Below are 8746 nucleotides of genomic sequence, written 5' to 3'. Positions count from 1 at the left end.
CCCCGTAATATATGTAATAGTATGAGTGAAAGTTTCTAAATACCTACTATTGTTATTAATAACTAATTCAAAAGGGTTTTTTTTTCTTTTTTTTTTTTTTCTTGCGTCTAACGACTTCATTCTACTGCCCACTAGTAAGCAGTCAACAAGTGGAACCATTACAATCAGGACATTGAAAACTTTCAAAAAGAAAAAAAAAAAGCTCCAACTTCAAAGAAAGAAAGAAAGAAAGAAAGGATCTTGACTTTGTACACAGACAGACGCACACACACACACACACACACACACACACACCACACTGCACACATAATATAGTAGTTGTCTTTGTACACTCATATTGTCGACATACAGGTACCGGGGTACGATAAAATTTATATTGCTCTTCTCGACTGACCCAACTCATTCTTCATATCACAAAAGGAAACCTGAAATTAATCGAAAAGAAAAACTTCGAGACATATCAACTGCTCAGTGTATGTTTTGTTTTAGTAAGAAAGGTTTTACGGCACTTGCAACACGATTAGGTCCTATAAGTGCCACAAAGATTAGAGGTGTTACAAGAGAGTGACAAACACAAAAAAGAAGGAAGGAGGAGAGACAAGGACGATAGATGTTCGTTTGATAGGAAAGAAGGAGCAAACCACACCAGAGCACCCGCCAACCACCCACCTGCTCGCTCGGTATAAGCCTCCCCCATACTAATACCTTTTGAAACGCGACATATGGCGGGTCGTACACTGAGCAGTTGCTATGTGTATACTAACTACCACATGACAAAGACCAAAAAAACATTAAGAGTTTTAGGAGAAACTCAAGATGCATTGGGATTCGTAGAAGATAAGGAATGCCAAAAACACATGCTTAGGACAGAGTAAATAAGTTTCATAAATGCAAGGAGCAGAGTGACTGACTGTTTTACATTTCTTTCTACAATGAGTGGAAGGGGAGGGGGGTCGGGGTCATTTTTTAGGGGGATATTAATTTAAGCTTCGCAATTAGCTTTGTTCCTTTCCAAACAGAATGAATGTTCGGGCTTAAGGTAGCTTTCAGTCTGTATGTTAGCCTATAAAATTAAAAGTCCAAGGTCAAAATCTGGAACAATAAATTGAGCTATTAAATTGAGCCACGTTTCATTCATATATATACCGCCCCTTTCTGACAAAGTGTGGCTATTTATGAATCGCCAAACCCTGTGAGAGGCCTCAACAAGTTTCAGAAAGCCAGAAAAACTCAAAAGAAAGGAACCACCCCCCCACCTAACATCATGCAATTTTATGGGGATCGAACCCAAGCCCCCAAAAAATAACTTTCAGTATTCATTTATGAAGTTTGAGAAAGCCAGAAAAACTCAAAAGAAAGGAACCACTCCCCCATCTAACATCATCCAATTTTATGGGGATCGAACCCAAGCCCTAAAAAAATAACTTTCAGTATTCATTAAAGAATAAAACGATACTGTTATCAATTTTTCTGTGGACTTACAGAAACACAAAAAAATCTGCTATGAAATGAGAGGAGTGAGAGGAGTGAGAGAAGCTGCCCAGTCAGAGCAAACCGACAAATCAGACGAAAGCACGAAGAAAATACGGGGAAAAAAACCCAAAGCTGACTCGGGTTCTACTACCACATTTTGCCAGAAACAAGAACGGGGTTCGTAGCAATACTGAACAATAAAATGCCCTCGCCTCCAACCATTCGCTTACACAACATCTGTATAATTTGTACGTATAAAATATAACGGAAGTAAAACCATTATAGCTTACTTCTTGTCCACTGCTATTGTGAAAGTTGTCGCTTTCATTTCGTTATTCTTTCTTTCTACATCTTGCGCTGCCAAGAGCGAAATGCTCGCAGATAAAGGGATTTGAAAACAACATTTCTACATCTCCACCCAAACCAATAACTGCCCTCATCATCTCATAAATGCTACGCATCAAACAAGGTTTCAACTCAAAACACACTATGTACAACATGAGAAGGATCCAAGGCCAAAGTAGAGCAAAGAAATCATTAAACAAGCCGCCAAGCAAAAAAAAAAGTTAATCCTGAACTTTTTGTACCATGTGAAACATGCGCAGGGAATAAAGATTTACCGATCATACTACCGTCTCATTCATCTTGTATCAAAACTACTTTTCTATAAAGTGCAATATCCAGAGATAATTCCAGAAACTTGGATTTCCCGATTCATCCACAAAATCTGCACGTCTGGTTAAAAACAAAATTAAGAGAGAACACGCAGCTCTCTACAAGACGTCTGACACCCAGAGACATCACAACACGCAGGTCAACACTTTGAACACTGGTTTATGGTCCAAATAGCGGCAGAACTGTGAGGGAAACATCATCCGAGTGTATGAATGTGTGAGCAAATATGTCTGCAAGACTACCTAACAATTTACATATCGGTATTTAATCTCACCCCCAAAAAAATCCCAACAAAAAACAAGACAAAATCAGAGCCAACAGGCCATCCCAAACTTTTGAATTTCCGTCTAAACATAGACACTGATCGACTCTCGCACTCAACTAAATGAACCTTTTCGAGAGTTTGACGAGACTTGGTAGACCAAACTATAATCTCTAGATCGATAACAACATAACAAACTATAAATAACTGTCACCTTACGCTACCAGGGTCGAAAGTGTGAGAAATTAAAAAATGACCTCCATGGAGTATGTCTATAAAGAGAGTTTAAAGAAGAAACGAGAGGCTAAAAATAACAAAAGCAATTACGATACATTGTCGAAAGAAACCATAGCAGAAAGAGCAGCACTCAGCACACCTGTCTGCAACAATCACCATCCAACAAACTCAACTTTGCGTCAGGTTTTCATTTCCATTTCTACGCTGACTTTACGTTCAACGACCGAAGCTAGACACCTCCCACACCGCAGAAAATAACCATTGAACAGCGTCGAGGGAACAAATTAAAAATCGAAAGTAATGGCTTACAGTTGGAAAGCTAACACGTGAAGTGTGGGGTTATAACTAAATATATGTCACTGAGAGAGTAAAATGAGGGGATTTCTGGGGATGACAGAGACTTTGGAGAAGTTGATGAAATAAGGATGAGCCTTAAGCAGAAATCTGAAAACTCCTTTAAAAAAGCACAGGTCTAAGATGCACCGAGGAATCAATCTACTGACATCATTGGAATGTGAAAGTAACTGCCATTAGTAGAGAGAAAAAAGTACACTGCATGGCCGCCTTCATGAACGAAACAAATCTTTTTAAAAAACAATACAACATTTGCCACATTCACACGGTACCTGCATATATATAACTTCCTCTGGGAAATTAGAGAAAGCAACAGATGAAATTTGACAGAGCACTTCATTGTGAAAGAACATTACAATATTGCTTGGGAGCTGAACAGAAATTGAAATACTGTGAAACACCTAGAGTGTCTCAGCAACAGACATAACTTAAGAGAGTCAACTTCATCTTAGAACATCTTTCTTAAAAAAGAGATAGAGAAATCATTTCGCCATTTGCAGTCTCAATACAACAAAAGGCCAAAGACGTGAGGAGAAGTCCAACGTGCACCTTTAGTTTACAACATAACCCCAAAAACAACAGCAGCATGGCACACATCAAGGTATTTGTAAGACACACAGTACGTGTATGACACACAGTACATGTATGACACACGGTATGCCTATGACACATGGTCTGCGTATGATGACACATGGTCTGCGTATGATGACACATGGTATGTGCATGATGACACATGGTATGTGCATGACACACAGTATGCCTATGACACATGGTCTGAGTATGATGACACATAGTCTGCGTATGACACATGGTACGCCTAAGACACACGGTATGTGTATGACACATGGTCTGCGTATGATGACACATGGTCTGTGTATGACACACAGTACGTGTATGAAACACGGTATGTGTATGACACATGGTACGTGTATGACACATGGTATGCGTATGACACATGAATGGCGCCGTATCCACAGGAGAGTATAATAAAGCAACACATCGCTGTCACAAAGGACATGCCAGGAGACAAATGCAACAAGCTGATGTACAGAAGAGAGCACACAAGAACGGGGGGGGGGGGGGGGGGGGGGGGAAAGGCACTGTCACAAACTTGGAAACTGTGAGGGTATCAATTTTCCAAAGCTTATCGACTCTATTCAACTTCATTTTTGTTTGACTTGTGATGTTAATGTACTGTTTTTGTTGTTTTTTTGTTTCGGTAAGATTTTACAGCGCTCGCAACTGCATAAGGTCCTATGAGTGAGTGCCAAGGGGTGGATGTCAACAGAGAAGTCCAAACGGGGAATCAGGCTTACTCTGTTCACCTCTCTAGCCTCAACAGCACAAAGCTTGTTGTTGTTGTTGTTGTTGTTGTTGTTGGCGGAATGGGAAGTCAAACAATATTACTAATAATCAACCAACAGCTGAACAGAAATAAAATCTTGAGTCTACGAGCTCTTAAAACCGATTCCCTTACGATTTCTAGTTTATTACTCTGCTTTTTTTTTCCTCTCTTCCTGTGCTCGTAACATGGAAAGCTACGTACATCACATGGTGCGCCATAAAGCTTGGTTTTTTAGATAACAACATGAGTAAGGCATGGGTACACACTCCAGCACACACTGATAACACACGGAAAGCCACGTACATCACACGGTGCGCCATAAAGCTTAGTTTTTACACAACAACATGAGTAAGGCATGGGTACACACTCGAGCACACACTGATAACACACGGAAAGCCGCGTACAGCACACAATGTGTCATAAAGCTTAGTTTTTACACAACATGAGTTAGACGTGTGTTTAGACGTGAGTACCCACCGATAACAAATGGAAAGATACATGACAACACACAATGCTCCTTATAGCTTTTTTTCTTTTGTTTTTTGGGGATTTTTTTTGTTTTTGTTTTTGTTTTTTTTGTTTTGTTTTTTAGGTAAGTGTTCTACGGCGCTCGCAACTGCATAAGGGCATTAAGGGACACATTAAACATTTTCAGTGGGTAGGAAATTTTGAATCTTGTCCGGATGACGGCGGAAGCCTACTCTTATTGATTTTAGACCACCAAAGGATCTTTAACGTGCGGAACTTGCACATGAGGCCTCCGAGATTTTTCGCCCTTGTCCGAGAAGGCTAGGTGTAGATCTTTCCTTTCATAAGATCAGGGGTGGGGCAGAAAGACAGCAGTAAGAAGGAGCCAAAGAGAAGAGTAGAAAGGCTGCAGAAAGATTCAGGAGCCCAGAGGAGGGGGCAAAGGGGGTGAGGGGGTGGAGACGAAAGCAGACAAGAGCAGGAAAGGAGGTGAAAGGAGACAATTTTAGAGAAGAACAATTTTTTGCTCGCTACCCGGATTCCAACCCGGGACCTTTAAAAGAGAGGCGAACACCTTAACCTCTAGGCCGCGGGAGCCCCTGCCATGTAGCTTAGTTCTTACACAACATGAGTAAGGCCATGGGTTTACACTCGAGCACACACCGATAACTCCTGGAAAGCTACGTACAATACACAGCGTGCCACAAAGCTTAGTTCATGCACATCACAAGGCAAGTATTTACCCTCAAGTACAGACCCATAACACACGGAAAGCTACCAACAATACACTGTGTGCCATAAAGCTTGGTTTTTACACATCACGAGTAAGGCGTGTTTTTACACTCGAGCACACACTAATAACACATGGAAAGCTGCTAACAGCACACAGCGCGCCATAAAGCTTAGTTCTTACACATCATTAGTAGGGCATGACATATTTACACTCAAAGTACTGACTCTACACACATACAAGCCTCAAGCATCACAGACACAGAGCAGTCTGTTTACGATGAGAATAAAACAAAGAACGGGACTGTTCATTTGAAGTTTTGTGAAAGAAAGACAATTATTGCATCACAGACATGGGGCAGTCCGTTTATCTTTCTTTTTTTTTTTTAAAGAAGCATTGTTCATTTGAAGTTACTTGAAACAAAGACAATTATTGCATCACAAACATGGGGCAGTCTGTTTATCTTTCTTTTTCTTATTTTAAAGAAGCATTGTTCATTTGAATTTACTTGAAAGAAAGACTTATTCACAGGGTAGAAGTTCAGGAGGGAAGAAAAGAGCATCTCTTCTCCACTCTGAGAATACTGATATTGCTGCCTGCGACACTAGACAACAGACAATATAGACAAATGTGAGGCAACGCTGTGGAATCAGGCTCACGTCAATTTTTGGGCACGTAGAGTTATTGGTATCATCTTAAAGCTTGTTCACTTGTCTTTATTTGGATGAAAAAATTATCCATTTATCTTGAATGGGAGTCGAGATATTTGCGAAAGAAGGAGGTGGGGGTCACCTGTTTTCAGAGGTAAAATTAGTAAGAAAATAGCCACCAAAGATTAGTTATTTCCTTAGCTTAAGAGTTCGTGGTAACTGAAAATTTACATTTTTTGTGCCTTTAATCAACATTTTTCGGAAAAATCCACACAGAAATGAGTTCTTTAATGGACATGAAAGGTGTTGAGCCAAAAAACAACAATTTGATAAAAATTCACAAACCTGCAGAAAAATGCAAGTTTCTTCACTTTGACTATTTTGACGAGAGCCTGATTCCACCACGCTGCCTCACAAATGCTGGATGACATCACAGCAGCCAATCCAGAATGTTTTGTTGAGCGATATTCCCACAATCCTCTACAACAGCTGGTAAGTAAGTGTGTGGGTTGTTGAACTAACGTCCCTACAGACACCATCGGGTTAATCATGAGGCAGAAGAGACAAACATCCAACGACAACAAACTCTGTCCAGATTAAAGCCTACCCACTCCACAGCATCCTTGCTGTAATATATTACGTTTTTTTAGTTTTAATAGAGGTTTTACGGCGCTCGCAACTGCATAAGGTCATATGAGCGCCAGAAGATTAGAGGTGTTACAAGAGAATAACAAAGATAAAAAAGAAGAAGGGGAAATAAGGACGATAGGTGTTTGATAGGAAAGAAGAAGCAAACCACACCAGAGCACCCACCAACCACCCACCTATAATATATAATAATAATAATAGATAGCATTTGCATAGCGCAAATCCCCGCTCAACAGCAAGCTCTATGTGCTTAACAATCTGTACTATTACCCCAGCAGACCTGAGAGCATTCTGAAACAAACTCAACTTCCTGGGAGGCATACAGTGCAAGCAGCCATTTATAGGAGCTAAAAAAACCCACTAACATACTGACAAGATCTTTCGCTGTCTATGGCCGGGTACCCATTTCCACCTGGGTGATGTGAGGAAAATTCGTGTAAAGTGCCTTTCTCAAGGACATAACGTCGGGCCCCCTCACTATTACGAGTCCGGTAGCCTAACCACTAGGTCACCGACGCCATATACAGTCGAACCTGCTCAAGCCACCACCCGCACAAGACAAGCACAAGTACAAACGACCATTGCCCACTTCATCGTAATGATATTGTCCAAGACACCGCACAAGACAAGCACAAGTACAAACGACCATTGTCCACTTCATCGTAACGATATTGTCCAAGACGTCCCCCCTGTGCCTAAGACAATTACTTTTCTCCTCAACAATGAGAGTTGGTCTTAAACTCTTTATCTCCGACTGGGGTAAACCCACTATGACGGGGCCCGTTTTTGGTACTAAATCTAAAAATTACAAAATTGTCACTAAAATTGGTCATTAAATCAAATCGAGTGAACCTATTTCAATAGTTCTTCATCTAAAGAATGAAATCCCGGTAAAAGAGACCTGTTTTCGGCAACTGCCGAAAAGTAATTTGACGTCGAAGTCGTCGTAAAGGAATGTGCCCGAGCCGCTGCCAACGGCTCACCAGCAAAAGCAATTCCGAACGCAAGCCACTGGGAGCGGCTCGCCGGAGATAAAGAGTTAAACAATTTCGACTGTGCGATAAGTATGTCACATCCACAGACACTAGTTCTGTCTGTCGTAGCGAGCATTTCTGAAAAACTACTAAAAACAACTTACACGGAAGATAGTGACTAACTACCGCAAAATGGGTCGACAAAACGGGAGTAGAAGAAACCAAGCCTACTGCCAAGAAATCGGGAGGGACTTTTTTCCCCAAATGATTTTGCCTTAAACGAACCCAACCTCCTTTAACAGCAACTTCTTTACGCGGGGGGGGGGGGGGGGGGGGACAAAAATGTAAACTTACTTTACTTTACTTTACTTTACTTTTCCGATCCAGCGGCCATTTGGGTTCTTGCCCTTCGGTCTGGAAATGTAAACTTAAACACATTAGTAAAAAACACACTCCATTTTACAGTCATATAAAATTTAACCCACATGACCCACGTGTGAACACGGTAGCCAACTACGGTAGTAAGGACAGTGCATCACAACGACACATCTTTTCCACACTCCACTCATAACACATAAAAGCCCAACTCCAATCCACTTCATTACAACACACTTGGAACACATGAAGCGACACACTCGCCCACAGCGATAACACATCAAGTCACATGATCTACAACAATGTACACGGCGCCTCTTCAACACGACAACACATCACACCAATAATACAAGGTCAATAAATAAGCTTTGGCAGATATATATTTGCGCAAGTTTTTTATGTACAATTTAAACAAATAATTCGATCATTAGTTTTTAAAAAAATAATATTCTCAAGTGATCATAAAAATATTCCACGCTTCCTTTAAAACCACAGTATCGGAAAGAAAATGCAAGGGAGTCCGATTCAGACAAATAAAGACTTTCACTCACACAC

The sequence above is a fragment of the Aplysia californica genome, unplaced genomic scaffold (genome assembly GCF_000002075.1).
Source record: "Aplysia californica isolate F4 #8 unplaced genomic scaffold, AplCal3.0 scaffold01264, whole genome shotgun sequence".
NCBI lineage: Eukaryota > Metazoa > Mollusca > Gastropoda > Aplysiida > Aplysiidae > Aplysia > Aplysia californica.
The sequence above is the reverse complement of the archived record's forward strand: the minus strand, read 5'-3'. Positions refer to the sequence as shown.